Source organism: Myotis davidii, unplaced genomic scaffold (assembly GCF_000327345.1).
Source record: "Myotis davidii unplaced genomic scaffold, ASM32734v1 scaffold59, whole genome shotgun sequence".
Taxonomy (NCBI): domain Eukaryota; kingdom Metazoa; phylum Chordata; class Mammalia; order Chiroptera; family Vespertilionidae; genus Myotis; species Myotis davidii.
Window position 1 is genome coordinate 7,966,881 of NW_006293001.1, and position 18,378 is coordinate 7,985,258.

Genomic DNA, 18,378 nt, shown 5'->3' on the forward strand with positions numbered 1-18,378 from the left:
CCCCCCTCCCTCCTGCCTCTTTCTTTTTCTGTGTGCACATTCAGAGGCCATGTGAGCACACAGCCAGATGAAGGCCGCCTACAAACCAAGAGAAGAGAATTCATGATAAAACCTAGCATGCTGGCATGTTAATCTGGACTTCTCAGTTTCTATAACTTTGAGAAATAAATGTCCACTGTTTAAAACACTCAGTCTACGGTATTTTGTTATGGCAGCTGAGCTGACTAATATGGGCAAGAAAGATGAAAGTGAAATAATTACACATGTGGGAACTTCCCTCTTTTTGCAAAGACTTACTTTTTTGCTGAATGAGATTGTAGTTTCTAAGAGCTAGAATATTTCCTCATTTCTTTGTGCTATTTATAATGTAACGTCTTTACCCATGATACATTTTTATGTTTAATCTGCATAAAATTTCCTCTATAACTGTTAAATTTAGAGACAGGATTAATGAACTATGCCTTGTGGTCCTGATTTGGATGACTGCTTCTTTTGGTCCTTTAATCTGGTATGTTGACATTCTGGTCAATATAAACACCCCAAATTTTTTCATGAGACCTGCTCTTATGGTGTTTTTCTCATGATCCGAATTTGAAAAAACTGACCTTTTTCTGCTCTGATGTGGGAATTTACATTTCTATTCTCAGTTACTTATTTCAACCCACTTTAGCAATCAATTGAGATAGTTTAATATTTTGATTCTGCTATCTGGCACATTATTTATTCCCACCAGCTTTATTTTGCTTTTGCTATTACAATTCTTTAGGCTTTTCATGTCTTCATTCATTGTTAAGCAATATTTTAATAGGACAGATTCCTTTGAAATACTACTAGGAGCTTCTTTTCACATTGCCATCTATCCACAAAGTAATTCTCTTTTATAATAATTATGCAAACCATTACAAATCCACTCCATGCCCCATTATTGTGCATAAGCTTTGTTTTGTGCATAAAGACATCAGGTGGGACCAATGATATAAGCCAATTAGATTTAATTCTTGGACCAATAGTCTAGATTCTAGAAGAACTATTACGCAATTTTATATAATTATAATTTTGTTTTTTTGTAAGAAACAAACAGGATTAGCAATATATGATGCTTGTAAAGTAGGTCTTTAAACCTCTTTCCAGAAGATAAAAATCTATATGTTGCAAAATGGAAGACACCATATAATGATTGCCAAATTTCTATGATAAATTCTTTTGTCTAGAAGTTAACCTATTTTGAGTTTAATAAAGCGTGGCGAAAGGCCTGCCCACTAAAGATGCCTAAGACAAGTTGACAATAGGTGGTAATGTCTCCACAGCTCATCCTTTCTGCCCTAGGACTCTTAATAAAAGGGTTAAACACCTCCCTTCCTTGTGGCAATCACTGGACCACGCCCATGGAGTTCTCGTGTGTTTGTATGTGTAAAGGGTTGTTGTTGGGAATGGGTTGGAAGTGGTTTCCTGGATTGCATGCACATTCCAATGAAAAATTCATTTGTAGTCAAAATGTTTCAAAATAGTATGAATCATATCTGTTACTGTTAACATTATCTTAGAGAAAAAAAGAGGAAAGTCGAAAAATTATTTATTTAAGAAAAAAAAGGGCAACCTTGATTTCTGAAACGATTTAATTGATTTTAAAAAGAATTGAACTTGGCATAGCCATGGGGCAAATGGGATTTAACGGTATCCCTCATTTTGACAAAGCTCAACAACAAAACAGGCCCCAGAAGGGGACTAAGTTTTCTTCTGGTTTTGTGCTAAGACAATTCTCCCTTGAGAGAACAAGTTTGCTGATGGGGGCGGGTCAGAGGTAACAAGGACTCTCTGGGGGACAAGTCACTGTTAATGTGTCAAACGAGTGTCCTGTCCCATTTTTAGGTACCCTCCACTTGGTCCCAGCCTACATCTTTTTCACACAGCCTCTCACAATCAAAATCCTGGCTGGTCCATCAAACACCAATGCACCCACGCCGCCTCCACTTCCTTTCTCCTTGAAATAATTTCTCATGACCTCGTCAGCATTTTGCGTTGTAGAAACTCCCATGTCTCTTTAGCCATATTCCTTCTGAGTCTCAGATAATGGTCCATGTGTACATTTCCTTTGGACATTCTGCAAGCTGCTTTCTCAAAGTCCAAGGCCATGCGTACCCACTCGTGACTTCCCCCCTTTTGTTACCATTATGTGATGGGGCCACTTCCCTCCCTGACTCCTGCTACTTCCATACCCCTAACCAGGCTTCCATGGTGGCGAGAAGTATAGCCAGTGTAGCAGTCTTCCCTATTGTGTTTCCTACACTGACACAGAAGAATTGTCAACAAGCTAAACCGAGGATTTCTTAGATGCTCTTCTTTGGGTAGAATGGCACACCAAGAAGGAGTACCATCCTCTCCAGGCCTCCATTACTAAATGTAGCCTTGCCACTGTGCCCTTCTGAATTCCATACAGGGTTTATACCTTCTTGACTGATCTCTTCCATTAAATGCTTTTTTGTATTAGAAAAAAAACACCCCTCTTCCAATACCCCATTCCAGTTGATGGTCCTATTCTTTTAGAACTTTGTAACACCAATAGTGTCGTATTTACTTTTCTCTATGAAAATGTCGTGTTTACTTTATCTATTATCTACACTGCATGGAACTTATCTTTATATTACCAGCATTAGTCAGAATGCCTGAAACACGATAGTCAATAAATACAAGTTGAATAAGAATAAGTAGGTAGACACATATAAAGCCTTAAATAATGTTTAAGACCCTTCCCTGTAGGTATATTTTCTTGAGAATAATTGGGCTCTTTCTTTACTATTATTCTTTTCTCTATAGGTCATGGACTTACATTTTATGAGTTTATAGATTCTGAGACTTGAGTTTACGGCCCTAATCTGTGCCTCTGGGCTTACTAGGATTCGGTGTTACCTTCTTGCCCTCCCTCAAAGACGAATATAGCACTGACATTCAGAGAGTGCTAAAGAGAAAGCCAATGAAAAAAAAAATTCATTATAAAACTGCCAAAGAACCAGCTTCCCATTATTTCTTTAAGGCAAAAGATTACTTTTGCATTATTTGAAGATTTACCTCAGAGATTTGCCTGCTTTCCAGAAGGCTGTCTTAAATATTTGGGCCTGGAAGAAGCAGGGGGGAACGAGAAGTTTTGAAGATTCAGGGGTTTTATCCTATGGTATAAACAAATCTCTGTGTACAATATTCCTAAGAGTAAGCTGCAAGTAGCTCTTAGAGGATAATCAACTAAAGCCTAACTGAGGATTCAGGGAGAGTTTATTGTTACCTCTTACATAGAGCAAAATTACATTGCAATGCAGAGGACAGAATAGCTATGATTTTAGATTTAGAAATACGTAGATATGTCAGAAAGGAAACATGATGTTTTAAAATTGCTTGAAGAATAAAAAATAACTGAAAGGAATAGTGTAAATAAGACAAGTATCTGGTCAGAGGAACAAGTTAAAAATACTGTTTGTGGCCAGGGCACAGTTTCAGAGGTGTCTTTTAGAGTTATATATTTTTTACAGACAAATTTTCTAGAAAAGCATTCAGTCTCATAGCAAGTAAACTATTAGAATTTCTGAAGACAAAAACTTGTATGATTCAGAGTGAACTTCCAAGTTCTTAAATAAAGAACTTTCACCATTGTGCTCATGAGTAGATTTCCTTTGTTAATGATGATATTGTCTATTTGCCTCTTCACAATTTCCCTTTCCCATCCTGATGTCCATGAGCATTAGCAGAGCTCATCCTTGACATGATTTTCCCTCTTGATGCACTTTCTTTGAATTTTCATTGTTGACCACAAACTTCAGCATCCCACTTTACAGGTGATACCCAAGACTTTATCTCTAGTCCAGACTCAAAACCATCACTTCCATCCCCATAACTGTCATAGTTATTGCATACTTCCTACTTCCACATCGTGCTGTGACTTTAAATCTTCACACAACACATCTTTCCATTTTGCCAAGTGGGCTTTCTCCTTGGCAAGTAGAGAGACACCCAGAAGTTAACTAGTATATGAGGGGCATATAGGAGATGCTGCCAAGCTGCAGGTAGGGACTTAAATGACACATGCAAGGAAATTCCTTGCTGCTTGAGGACTTCCTGTTCTGGCTTCTGCTCCTGAGTCCTGGTGCTATTTCTCCCTCCTGAGTCTGACCTAGTGAGTTGCCCTTTTTCTTTGAGAACTAACTCTCCCCCGAACCAGACCATTAGTCTGATCTGACTACTGATTCCTCACTTTACTCTATTGTTCTCCACTTGGTGAAGCATTAGCTTCACCAAGACAGTCTTTTGAACTTTATATATAGTCTGAGGAAGTTGTCATAAGACATGTCTAAGACTATTATCTATGGAAAAATATGCTTTGAACAAAGTGTGGTTAGAGACAAGGAGAACATCTTGGGAAAATGATTTGTTCAAAGAGTGCATGTGGCAGCTCATCGCAGACTCTTCATTAGAATGTAAGTTCCATGAGGCACAGACTATGCCTATATTGGTCACTCTTTAAAAAAAATAAAAAGAAAGAAAGAAAATATATATATGTCAGAGAGGAAGGGAGGAAGAGAGAGAGAGAAAGAGAGGGAGAGGAATATCAATGAAGAGAGAGAATCATTGATCAACTGCCTCCTGCATGCCCCATACTGGGAATTGAACCCACAACCCAGGCATGTGCCTTGACCAGGACTTTCTGGTTCATAGATTGATACTCAAACACTAAGCCACGCTGGCCAGGCTATTGGTCACACTTATATGTCCAGAAATTATCACAGTATCTGGTACATAGTAGGTTATTTGGTATCTACAATAATAAAAGGGTAATATGCTAATTAGACTGGATGTCTTCCGGATGTCCTTCCTGACCAAGCTGGGGCGGAGGGAAGCCAGCCCAGGTCCCAGGTGCCTGCGGGCGGCCTGAGGGAAGCCAGCCCAGATTCCGGGTGCCGGAGGGAAGCTAGTGCCAGCAGCTGGGGGAAGGAAGGTCTACTCTTGCATGAATTTTGGTGCATTGGGCCTCTAGTTTATCAATAATATTTGTTGAAAAAAAATGAGTGAATGAATTAATGAAATGAGGGTATCAGTAATTTCTCAAGTTTGCCAACTTTAATGAAGAGTGATTATTCTTCCTTAAATGGCGGTTCCAATCATGAATCTCCTGAATAAATCTCTCTTGTTTCAAAGGATGATGAGTACTCAAACAGCCTCTAGTCACACTGCTGCCTCAGGGATTGCTGGGGGCAGTGGGGCACAAAGGAGAAGCCAGGTGCTGTGGGTAAGAGCAATCCTCTGATGCTCCAACCCTTGTTCAATCCGAAGAGCTCTCTTTTTATTTGGTTTTCTGACTGGGAATATGTGTAACTTTTCTTTGAAAAGATGTTGGTCACTAAAATAAAAATGTGGAAAACCATTGCTTTACATAGCTGACACCAAAAGATTTAATGGACCATAAGTAACTAGACAATTAAGAACCTTGTAAAATAATGATAAATAAATATATCTATATGGAAAACTGTGCAACATTCCCTAACACTTTTCTACTTTTCCTTTCCTTTGATGAGCTTTGAACCATCAAATGTCTGCTTGATTTTTCTCTATCATTTCTCCCAGTTTGTCCTTTCCATCGAAAAATAACCTGTTATGAGTTCCCATGCCTTTAGTCTCTGTTCTCTATTAGGTAACTGTGAATGGTAGTAGGTTTAACTAGTCCCAGTAGATGAGCTACTAATCCTAAAACAACATCTTTATTAGGAAATCCTTAAAGAGTGGTTCTTCTGAACATGGGTCAGAGAAGTATTTGGGGCCTAGTAGCTTTTCAGAGCCTGGAATCATTCCAATTGGTCAGTTGCCCAGAGCATATGGGGATAGCCTACACGATGAAGGAATAATCCTAAAGGAATTATACTTCTTTATATGCCTGATCTCTAACTACTCTACCATGGGAAGTAAAATGCTCTAGTTAAAACACTGTTGTACAATTACATTCTTTCCTATGAATTAAACCATTCTGTATATTTTCCCTATGATAACAGACCCATCTATTAACATTAGGATTTATTTCTGCAAGATGATGTAGTTCAGGAAAAAGAAAAGTCTTCATAAAGTTTCCCGGGAAACCAGAATGTTGGCAAGATTTCATTGGGATCAATGTAAAAATAGTGGGCGGTGAGGAGGTGGAGAGAAAATTTTGTAACAGAATTTCAATGGAGTCAAAATAATACCCACTGTGCCGCCGAGGTTCTGGGAAGGCCAGAGAATAATCTACACCAGAGAAATGGTTACAAGCACATGGGGCAAAGGCAAATGCAGAACACTGCCAAGCAAAGGGGGCTGGCTGAGCAGGAAAAACAGCAACACATAAAGACTCTGTGGCATGAACTAGTGCAGCTAAATACTAATTAGCGACTGGATATTGTACCACGGCTTAATTAATATTCTCACAGTACAAAAGAGCACCTGTGAGGCATTGCACACAACCCTCTAATGAGTGTAAATTCACGTTGGGCTAGTAAAAGAATAGAAGTAATTGCCCCTGCCATTTGCTGTTAAGGGGGTTGACAAATGAAAACTATGTTGTCTTTTTTTTTTTTCCCCCTGGCTGGGTTAATTCCCAGGCCTGTTAATCACATACTGGTTACATCAGTGAGATTATTTCCATCTTGTATTCTATAAATCAGGACATGTAGAGGTGAAGTTATTTGATATAACAACAGCAACAGCAAAAACTGAGGAACCTTTTATAATGGAAGAAATATTTCTCTCCTGATATCAACATTCATAGGTAGTTAACCAAAAATACATTGATCATGAATTTCAAAGATAGGACATATTTGAACTAGAAATTATTATATTATTATTTAACATTTAGGCCAAGTTTTAAAGGCATCAAAAGCTATATATTTTTTCAATGTAAATATTAACATTTCATAAGTTATCCTTTAAAAGTTAACACCTTTTGTTACTTATTTTATTGTTAATGGCCTTTATTGGCATATACTTACTAACATTAGCACAATAACTAGTTTTAAAAAGTGAAAACACTGATTCAATGACAACCATAATTATATTGAATAATACTTTCAAGACATTTTGTTAAATAAAAAATGTAATTATGATAGAAAAAAAAACACGCCATGGAGCAGGTGCTTGGTAGATTACTATAAAGGTGGCAGTGATAAACTTTGTTAAATAATGCTTTCATCAAAGTAAAATACTGTGCCACTCTCTTTTCCCATTCCATTGGCTTTTAGGGACTTAATTTTCCTTCAGGTTTGCCCTTGGTGTTTTTTTGTTTTCTTAATTTTGTTTTATTGCTTAAATTATTACAAAGAGTATTACATATGTCTCCTTTCCACCCTGCCCTTGACATTACCCTGGCCTCCCCTACCCCCCAGTGTCTTATTTCCATTGGTTATGCTTATATGCATGCATACAAGTCCTTCGGTTGATCTCTTACCCCTCCTTCCTACCCCTCAACCCTCCCCAGTCTTCCCGCTGTAGTTTGACAGTCTGTTCAATGCTGCTCTGCCTCTGTATCTATTTTTGTTCATCAGTTTATAATGGTCTTTATTATCCATAAATGAGTGAGATCATGTGGTATTTTTCTTTCATTGACTGGCTTATTTCACTTAGCATAACGCTCTCCAGTTCCATCCATGCTGTTGCAAATGGTAAGAGTTCCTTCTTTTTTACAGCAGCATAGTATTCCATTGTGTAGATGTACCACAGTTTTTTAATCCATTCATCTGCTGATAGGCACTAAGGCTGTTTCCAAATCTTAGCTATGGTAAATTGTGCTGCTATGTACATAGGGGTGCATATGTTCTTTCTGATTGCTGTTTCTGATTTCTTGGGATATAGTCTTTTAAGTAAAATTACTGGGTCAAATGGAAGTTCCATTTTTAATTTTTTGAGGAAACTTCATCCTGTTTTCCACAATGGCTGCACCAGTCTGCATCCCCACCAGCAGTGTAGGAGGGTTCCTTTTTCTCCACATTCTCTCCAGCACTTGTTGGTTGATTTGTTGATGATATCCATTCTAACAAGTGTGAGATGGTACCTCATTGTCATCTTGATTTGTCTTTTTTGGGTGATTAGTGACTTTGAGCATGTTTTCATGTCTCTTGGCATTCTGTATGTACACTTTAGAAATTGTTTGTGTGTGTGTTAAGGTCACAGAGCTGGAAGGAGACAGGGACAGGATGCAAAGCCCATGCTCTCTGCCCTGTAAATCAGTGCCCAACCACTGTACTATCCTGATGCTTTGGGAGGCTGGAAAGGTGAGAGGCAGACATGCCTCCAGAGGAAACCTAGGAGACAGTATCACTCTACCTCATACTATTTTATTTCAACAACAGCGAAAATGCTGGTAGTTTTGCAATCTCAATGATTCACTCATTAATCATTAATTAATTAATCATTATTAACTGAGATTCTAATAAGGTGCAAGGCAGTGAGATGGGCTCCGGAAGAACACAAAAGCATATTAGACACAGTCCTGGTCCTCAAGTTGGAGAAATAAAATACAGACTTAACAAAAGCAATTATGCAAAAGAAATATCAACAACTTAATTCATTCGAGGAAGGGATGGCAAAATTTTTGTGTAAAGGGCCAGATAGTAAATATTACAGGCTTTGTGGGTCATTTGGTCTGTGTGGCAATTACTCAACCCTACTGTGGGAGCACAAAAGCAACCATAGAGAATGAATAAGTGAATGAGTGTGGCTGTGTTTCAATAAAACTTTATTTATAAAAACTGTCGATGGGCTACAGGCCGGGTTTACCAACCCCTTTGTTGAGCTTTTGAAATATTAGATACTGTAGGACATTTAAATGTGGGACAAAAAGTGGAGTTAAAAGAGAAGTAAAGAGGAGGGGACAGAGAAGGAGGGAGAGAATCAGGAGCCAGTATGTCATGGAAACCCAAGGAAAGGGGCAGGGTGACTCACTGAGGCCTGGAGGAGGTGGGCCTTGAGGATGGGGAGGCTATTGGGAAATCGGAACACACAAGGAAGGCATCAGTTAGGTGTAGTTGCCCATTGAGCCTTTGGGGGTGATCTGGACAATAAAGATTTATGGGGAAGAAGATGGTTTTGTGTAGAAGCAGAGCTGCCACTGGAGAGCCTGTATTTGGCAGAGATGAGAGCAAACATGGGTGTCAACCCCTTCCTCCTCAAGATGATAAAAGACCTTTCCTATCTCTCCAACTCAGGTGTGCCTGCCTCACATTTCTCTATCCCACCCCACCTCTCTGTTCCCTCCTACCCTAGAGTAAGTGACAAACAATCCTTTCTCTTCATGTGTGTATCTTAGAGCAGTCAACTTCCCCCAGGCTGTATTTTATACCACCTATGTTTATTCATCTTAGTCAGTGGGTTTTATTGCTCCAAGGTCCCCTCCACACACACACACACACACACACACTTTGATTTTTCAATTTCTGTGAAGGAAAACCCAGTTAAAATAAATGATACGCTTAGGACTTTCGGTCCTTGTAGCTATTTCATTCACAAGCAGTTACTGTGTACAGTTACAGGATGTTGGCAGCAGAAAGGCTTCCGAGATCTTTTAGTCTAAGTCATTCCTTTCACATTAAAAATAAAAAACGAGGCCCAGAGCAGGGGAACGGACTTCCCAAGGCCCCATAATTCTTACCACTGGGGATAGTTTTGTTTTTTACTTCTTAATTAATCTTTTTATTGGGAAATATAACACAATTATACCCTGAAATATAAGTCAAAGGTAAGTATAATAATTACTGAATAGACATGTAATCACTAGAGCAAAAATAGAACAATGCCAGGCCCTTCTGAACACATGCCCATACTTCCTTCTTCAGCAACCACTGGCCTGACTTTTTTAAAAAAACTTTGGTAAACTATGCCTGACATAAAATGTACCATTTTAACCATTTTTAAGTGGACAATTCAGTGGAGGTCAGCATATTCACATTGCTGTGCAATCATCACCACTATTCATTTCCAGAGCTTTCCCATCATCCCACAGTGAAACTTGTACCCATGAAACAAAAATTCTTGTGACAGTTTTGCTTAATAATTTCCCAGATTTTCTGGAGCTCTAGTCTTTCCGGATATAAGGTTTTAAAGCAACATAGTGATATGTACAACATAGCGATTGTGTGTGATTTGAAGGGAGAAAGGTGGAAGTAGAAACTTTGAAGCTACTTGAGGCTATTTTAATATTTAGTGGACTTTGAACATCCATGGTAGGCTTGAAAGAGAATTAAGGCTGGAACTGATTCTGCTTTTATGTTGAAAAAAATACATAAAAGCGAATCAAAATGCCTAGCGTGAGAAGGGCCAAGAACGTTCCCTTTCAGGAGCTGTCTACAAGCAGAGCTTACTACACAACACACCCTCCTGGCTCCGGAGGCTTCCCCTTCGGGTCCTGACGTGGGAGCTGCAGGCCCTTAGTAATGGACTGCAAACCAAGTACAGAGATTCTGCTTAGCAATTGAAAACATGATGCCAAGCCCTGGCCGGTTTGACTCAGTGGATAGAGCGTTGGCCTGCGGACCAAAGGGTCCCGGGTTCTATTCTGGACCAGGGCACGTACCTTGGTTGCCGGCTCCTCCCCAACCCGGGCTCTGGTGGAAGTACATGCAGGAGGCAACCAAGTGATGTGTTCTTCTAATATCAATGTTTCTCTCTGTCTTTCCCTCTCTCTTCCACTCTTCCCTCCCTCCATTTTTCTGTCTCTAAAAATCAATGGAAAAAAATATCCTCAGATGAGGATTAAGTAAGTAAATAAATAAATAAATAAATAAATAAATAAATAAAACATGATGCCTCGCCCCACCTTCTCAGCCTTCTATGACTCTGAGCCAAGTAATGCAGTGTTCACAACTCCCTCATCTGAGGAGTTTTTCATCACAGATAAGAATTGCTATTTTTCTCTTGCCAACCACATAAATAATGGAATCTTCTCTCCTACTCATAAAACCTAGGAGCAAAGAAAGTGCCAGACAGGGAGGAGGTCGTGAGAATACCAGGAGGTGCAAGAGGAAAGGTCACTGGAGCTGGGACTGGAGGTGCCAGGTGGATGCTGGCAGCAAATCCCACTCTCTCCTCCCCAGAACGGGTGCTTTTAGGGGAAGTATATCACAGTCAATACCAAGGGCAGCCTTTAACCCGCACAGGAGAATATTCGAGTGCATGATCACATGCTTATAAGACTATTTGTCTCTGATATAATATAGGCATGTTCACAGGAATACAAAGAGTCAATCAAGATACCAATCATGTCATTACCATTCTGAAACATTATCCCTCTGCATTCATTAAACCAAGGCTACAAATTTAACAAAAAGAAAGGCCAAGTGCAAATAAAGACCACACCCATTCTGGCTTGAGAAACTGTGTCCATGTGTTGTGCTATCCTGAAAAATATAGCATTACCTTCTCAGCTATCTGAGGGCTCACAGTCTGTAGGCGGAAGTAATTTGATTGCATTTGAATACCTGTCATATTTCAAAAGGACTTTTGCCCTGGCTGGTGTAGCTCAGTGGGTGGAGTGTCAGCTTGCACATCGAAGGGTTGCAGGTTTGATTTTGAGCCAAGGGCACATACCTGGGTTGCAGGTCCCATCCCTAGCCCCAGTCAGGATGCATGCGGGAGACAACCAATCAATGTGTCTCTCTTGCCGATTTTTCTCTTTCTCCTCCACTCTCCTCCCTTTCACTCTCTCTAAAAATCAATGGAAAAAATATCCTTAGTTGGGGATAAACAAATAAAAGGACTTGCAACTTTTCTGCTGACCTACAGAAAAGGCCTGGAGTGACCACCTTTCTCATTAGTACAATTTTCAATTTTTTTAAAAAATAAAAAATGTCTCTACCATTCTTCAGGACCCTCCATTTCAACTTTATCACCACCGAGTCACCATTTCTCCTGTGCTGCTCATGTCCCATCAGACTCCAAGTCTTGTTGCCTTTACTTCTTTGAAGATCCTTGTATCTGCTCCCCCTTTTGTTCCCACTGCACAACCTTTCACTCATCAGACCCATTATAAACCTCCTGTTTCCCATCTCTTTATTTTCAGTTCTTATCAGATTTCTTCATTTTTACAGTTTTCTTTCTTGGGGGAAAAACAACCAATCTAAAACCATAGCTATATTTTCTTGAAGCTTTTTCCATTTTAAAACTTGTTCTTAACCCAGTCTTCTCCTACCTCCTCCCCCTCATGTTCCATCATCATCATCATCATCATCATCATCATCATCACTATCATTACCACAGTTACTTTTTTCTCTCTGTGACTCAGATTTTGGCCATTTAAGCTACGAAGAAATCGATTTGCAAATATACTTTTCAAATTTGATACTGATGATGTATGACTTCAAACTCCCTTCCCAAGAAGGAGTAAAAATGTATAACAAGACCTTGGTGTGCAACAGAGGTGGTGAAAGGCATCCACATTGCAGAACAAGATGTTTTTGCAGGAAAACTATCAATATGTAGCTAGCTCAAGATCAAATGGAAAGAGACAGATTCAGTGGATATTTGAGACCTCTGTGTTAGAATAAGGTCTGCATATGTTTCAACCTCGGTTCAAATAATCTTTCTAATTCATTGTTGCAGTAATGATCCTGACATCGTAGAGTTTTCCTTACTTATTTCAAAATCTCAAAGAGTTTGCCAACAGTTTGGAGGCAAAAGGCATCCATGATACTATAATATGATTTGTCAAGAATAACAATCAAGCCACCTTTCAAGTATTTGATGGCCAGGCTTTGAGTACTATGGGGCCAGGTCTTTATTTCCCTGCATGCTATGAGGTGTTTTGTTCCTTTTTGGATAGGTAAACTTATTTCAAGAGGCAGCAAGTGCTGAATTTGAAATTCCATTCTAGAAAATAATTCTCAACCATCAGATGATCATTATCAAATATATGATCAAACTTCTTTACAGAGCAGCCAGAGTAAGCTTTTAAAAACAGAACTCAGCTCCTGTTACATCCCTTTGAGAAAACATCACAACCTTGAACTGGAAAACAGGTCCTGATGACCTGGCCCCTCTCTTCCACTGCCACCTCCTTCCCTCTGCTCTGGCTACACTGGTCTTCCTTCAGTGCCTGCTCTGGGCAGACCTCAGAGCTCTCACACACTGCTCTTCCTCTTGTCTAGCTCTTGACGTGGCTATCATCTACTTCAACTCCAAGTCCCAGCTACAATGTTACTTCTTCAAAGGGGTCTACCTTGACATCTCGTTCCCTGATCTAAATTAAGTCCCTATATGTATATTGTCTCATTGTTGCTTGTATTCTTCCTTCAAATCTTTAAAAGAATCTATTAATTGTACATTATATGATTCTTTGATCAATGTCTCTGTTCTTCTATTAGATTTGATCAGAGAAATAGAACCTCCGTGAGTAATATCAAAAGCAAGATTACTCATGGGTATGAGAACTCACGCAATGTAGATGCTGATGAAGATGTCTATGGAAGATGGCTGCCTTGCCTCTGGTGATGGGCCTGAAGTCTCCTGGGCCAGCAGGACTCACAGTCAGGGAGAAACTCTAGGCATGAAACAGGGAGACCAGAGACAAAAACCCATGAGGACAAAGTGAAACCCACATCCATCTCACACCACCTCTGTCTTAGTCTGGTCAGGCTGCTGTAACAAAACACCATAGACGGAGTGGCTTAAGAGCAACAGGAATTCATTTCTCACAGTTCTGGAAGCTGAGAAGTCCATAGTGAAGGTGCTGGCAGATTCAGTGTTTTGTGAGAGCCTGCCTCCTGGTTCACAGATGTCATCTTCTCTCTGTAACCGCTCATGGTGGAAGGGATGAGAAAAATTCTCTGGGGTCTCCTTTATGCCAATCACCTTCCAAAGGCCTCACCTCTAAATACCATCATGTTGGGGTTGAGGTTTCAATATGTGAATTTGGAGTGTGACCCACATTCAGCCTATAGCAACCTCCAACCTGGATGAGGTGTGAAATGTGCTGAGGAAGCTGCTGCCCTTCACCATGGGGATCACTGGTGTCTGATCCAGGACTGAGAAGCTGAAGGAGATCAGCAGCAGAAGCAGAAGTTGCAGGCGGGCTGCCAACAGGTGAGCGGCAGACCAGTGACAATGTGTATGAGCGCGGCACACCTGGTGCCTTACACTAACTCTCAGAGCCGCTGCTTCCCTCCTCACGGCCAGCACTAAACCAGAACCACACACAAAAGGGGATTCGAAGAGTCATGGCTTCAGCTTGGTTAAGCTGACATAGTACAAAACTACCCACTGTCTTACTAGTCTCCAAGTTCCATGATGACAGAGAACATACTCGCTCTGTGTCCAACAGCTAGAATAGTTTTCAACACAGAATAAGAAAAAATTGATACCATGTTAGAATTCCTGACACTTACAGAAAATAATAAAATATCGGAAATCATAAAAAAAGAATAAGTCCTGAATAAGTTGTGATTCAAAGGATGAATATTTTAATGAATAAATTCTACTTTTGTCTAGGAGCAAAATGAATTTGTTCATTAAAAACAATCATTCTTTGAATTACAACTCATTCAGGATTTTATTGCAAACTATAATTGTAAAATTGACAGACTTTGAATATGATGTTATTTTAGCAGAGCATTTAATAAATTTAACCACTGCTGATAGCCTAATAATTGGTGCAAACAAATTTGCAACTACCTGCAATTATTTTTGGATATATAGTAAGCAAAATTAATTAATTTTAAAATGACACTAAAGGCAAGGATACTATTCCTTTTCTTAATTACGATATATACTAGAGGCCCGGTGCACAAAAATTTGTTCACTCGGCGGGGGGGAGGGGTCCCTCAGGCCAGCCTATGCCCTCTTGCAGTCTGGGACCCCTCGGAGGATGTCCATCTGCTGGCTTAGGCCCACTCCCTGGGGGATTGGGTCCAAACTGGCAGTCAGACATCCCTCTCTCAGCCCGGCAGCCCTCAGGGGATGTCCACTTGCCAGCAGGGAGCAGGCCTAAGCTGCAGGTGGGGTGGGGGTCCCACTGGGGTGCCTGGCCAACCTGGGTGAGGGGCTGAGGGCTGTTTTCAGGCTGGCCAACCCCCCCCGGTGATGGAAGTTCCCAGCCTCTCCTTTTTTTCTTTTTTTCTTCTATTCTGGTATTTATTTACCTTCTATAATTGAAACTTTGTTGCTTTGAGTGGAGCTCAGAGCCACGGCAGCAGGGGGGAAGCTTGGTTTCCTGCTCGCTCCAGCTCCATGGTCGCAGCCACAGGTGTCTGGGGTTTATTTACCTTTTATAATTGAAACTTTGTTGCTTTGAGTGGAGCTCAGAGCCGCCGCGGCAGTGGGAAGCTTAGCTTCCTCCATCATTGGGGCAACCAAGCCTCCTGCTTGCTCCAGCTCTGTGGCTTCCAGCCGCCATCTTGGTTGGGTTAATTTGCATATAGTCGCTCTGATTAGCTGGTGGGTGTGGCTTAAGGCATAGCGAAGGTGTGGTCAATTTGCATGTTTGTCTTTTGTTAGTGTAGATACTATTAAGAAATCAGAACAAAAATGCTTTGGCAATTCCCTGGAACCTTTTCAAGATGTAATTGACAGCAAAGAATGAGATGACCTTCAGTCAACAAACACTGTTTGGAATAAGCCTAAACTTCAACAATTGTTTTTGATAATTAGCAACCTTTGGTGGGAAAGAGGATCAGAGAACAGAAAGTGAAACTGTCTACTCCTGTTCACACAACAGCTGGGACTGTCCAAGGGCCTGGCATCTGGAGGTCCCCACCCAGAGCTGGCCTTCAGGACGCTTTATTTTTGGTCTTGAAGAGTCAATATTTGACAACTCTTAGGTAACAATCTCTTGCTTAATTGTGCTTTGGCTGACAGGATGCATTAAAGCAGTGGTTCTCAACCTTCCTAATGCCACGACCCTTTAATACAGTTCCTCATGTTGTGGTGACCCCCAACCATAAAATTATTTTCATTGACACTTCATAACTGTAATTTTGCTACTGTTATGAATCATAATGTAAATATCTGATATGCAGGATGTATTTTCATTGTTACAAATTGAACATAATTAAAGCATAGTGATAATCACAAAAACAATATGTAATTATATATGTGTTTTCTGATGGTCTTAGGCGACCCCTGTGAAAGGGTCATTCGACCCCCAAAGGGGTCGCGACCCACAGGTTGAGAACCCCTGCATTAAAGCCTGTGAGTGTACAATTTCCCAAGGATGAAAACTGAAGAAAATGACTACTAGATAGTATGTTTATTGGAGTAACATTTTATTTTAGAAAACACCTGTAAATTTTTATGATGTGCCAGTGCAGTGAATGAGGAGTAAGGGGAATCACATGAAATTTTGCAGTCTGAGGGACCTCAAGAAATACTTCGGCATGTCAGTGCAAGCAGGTGAAGATATTTGGGGAAAAGAAGACTGGTAATGAACAATGAGTTGTTATATCAGCATTAGGCAAGTTTTAAAAGAGACCCTGACACAAAAGGAGCTTTGAAATTGCTATTCATATACTCATTCATTCATTTCACAAATAATTTTAAGTATCTATTCTAGTATATACTAAGAATTATTATACCCGGCAATTCAATTTATAAATATCAAGATAAATAGGTACTGAAAGTAATGCTGAAAAAGAGCAAAATGGAGATTAATTCATATAATATGATGCTAGTTATGTGCATTCACCATGTAAAAAACTAATCCATAGGTGTATTTTTATGTTTATCTTCTTCATGTGAATAGCATTTAAATGCTCAGGCATATTATATGTGCACACAAAAATATGTACACATATTTCTATATGTAGAGATATGTAAAACTACATGTAAATCTATTTGAGAACAGACTGGAAGAAAACAGACAACACTTCAAACACCCTGGAAGGGAGGAGTCTAGGATGGGGAGGGAATAATCATGGAGATCTGACCTACATCTGTGGTGTATTATTTCTTAAATCAAAAATAAAGGAAAGAATGAGAGTCAATGAGACAAAATATTAACAATGCTTAATTTAGATGAGCTGAATAAAACATTTGCTATATTATTCTTTGTAATTTTTCTCCTTTGACTCTCAAAATTAAGCACAAAATTTTTAAATGTACTTATAAGTTCCTTCTCACACAATGCAAACATGCAGATTCAATGCCCAGACTATCTTTGGAATTTTCTTTTCTAAAGGTTAGACTAATCCTTTCATTTTTCTTATTAGATATGGAAAGGAAAATACAAGAGAAACTCCAAAAGCCAAGTTCATTGTGGGACGTCCTTGAGTTCTTTTGGAAAGACCTAATTCCCACAGTAAGGAGTGGAGTAGGAGAGGGCAGGAGAAGAGTTACCTCCAGAGACTTCGCCCTACACTCCCCGTCTCCACAGGCACCTCCATCTGGCAGAGCATAGACAGGATGCTCTGCAGAGAGAGCAGAGAGAGTAAATGACAAGTGGAGCAGAGGTGCTGGTCCCTCGAAGCTGAGGCACGATGTCATTGGTAAGGAATATTGCACTCTTTCTGTATAAGATGCCAAGAAGGTGAAAGGCTCTGGTAAGGCCTGGTGGAAGAGGGGTAGACTGAATTCCACCCCTCCAGAAAGCCTTCTCGTGCTATGCCAGTCATGCCAACTTCAAACACTAAGCAGCAATAGTACACTACTCCACCTGGCATCCATCACATTTAAAATATATATATATATACACACACACACAGAGGAAGGGAGAGAAAGGTGGGGGGTGGGGGGAGGGAAGAAATCTTCCTCTTCTTGTAAAACCATCAAATTTATCTAGGGCCCCACCCTTACAACCTCTTTTAACCAAGGTACATGCCATTGACTGGAATCGAACCTGGGACTCCCCAGTCCATAGGCCAATGCTCTAGCCCAGTGATGGCGAACCTATGAACTCATTTTTTTGGTTGATTTTTCTTTGCTAAATGTCATTTAAATATATAAAATAAATATCAAAAATATAAATCTTTGTTTTACTATGGTTGCAAATATCAAAAAATTTCTATATGTGACACGGCACCAGAGTTAAGTTAGGGTTTTTCAAAATGCTGACACGCCGAGCTCAAAAGGTTCGCCATCACTGCTCTAGCCACTGAGCCAAACCAGTCAGGGCCATCCATCACATTTTATTATAGATTTAAAAGCCTCTCAGAGGCCAAGATAAGTTTTGGCCACTTATTATTTTTTTTTAAGTCTCCAGCATATTAAAAAATGATGAAACAACAAAACTAAAATAATTATATAAGTGTTTACAGTTAACAATAATGCTTTTGATACAGATTATAACAAAATGTAAGTATGCTAGTGACACAACTACAAATTGTGGGGAAGCATAGGACGTGGTTGGAAGGTCTGTAAGGAGGCCTCTGGGGGACCTTGCCGAAGGCAGCAGCC

The 18,378-nt window shown here is 39.9% G+C and overlaps 1 pseudogene; it reads right to left on the minus strand.

Annotated features, from left to right (window-relative positions):
• LOC107183533 overlaps positions 1 to 2,035 on the minus strand; it is a 15,758-nt pseudogene extending 13,723 nt beyond the window's left edge.
• Between the last annotated feature and the right edge of the window lie 16,343 nt (positions 2,036 to 18,378).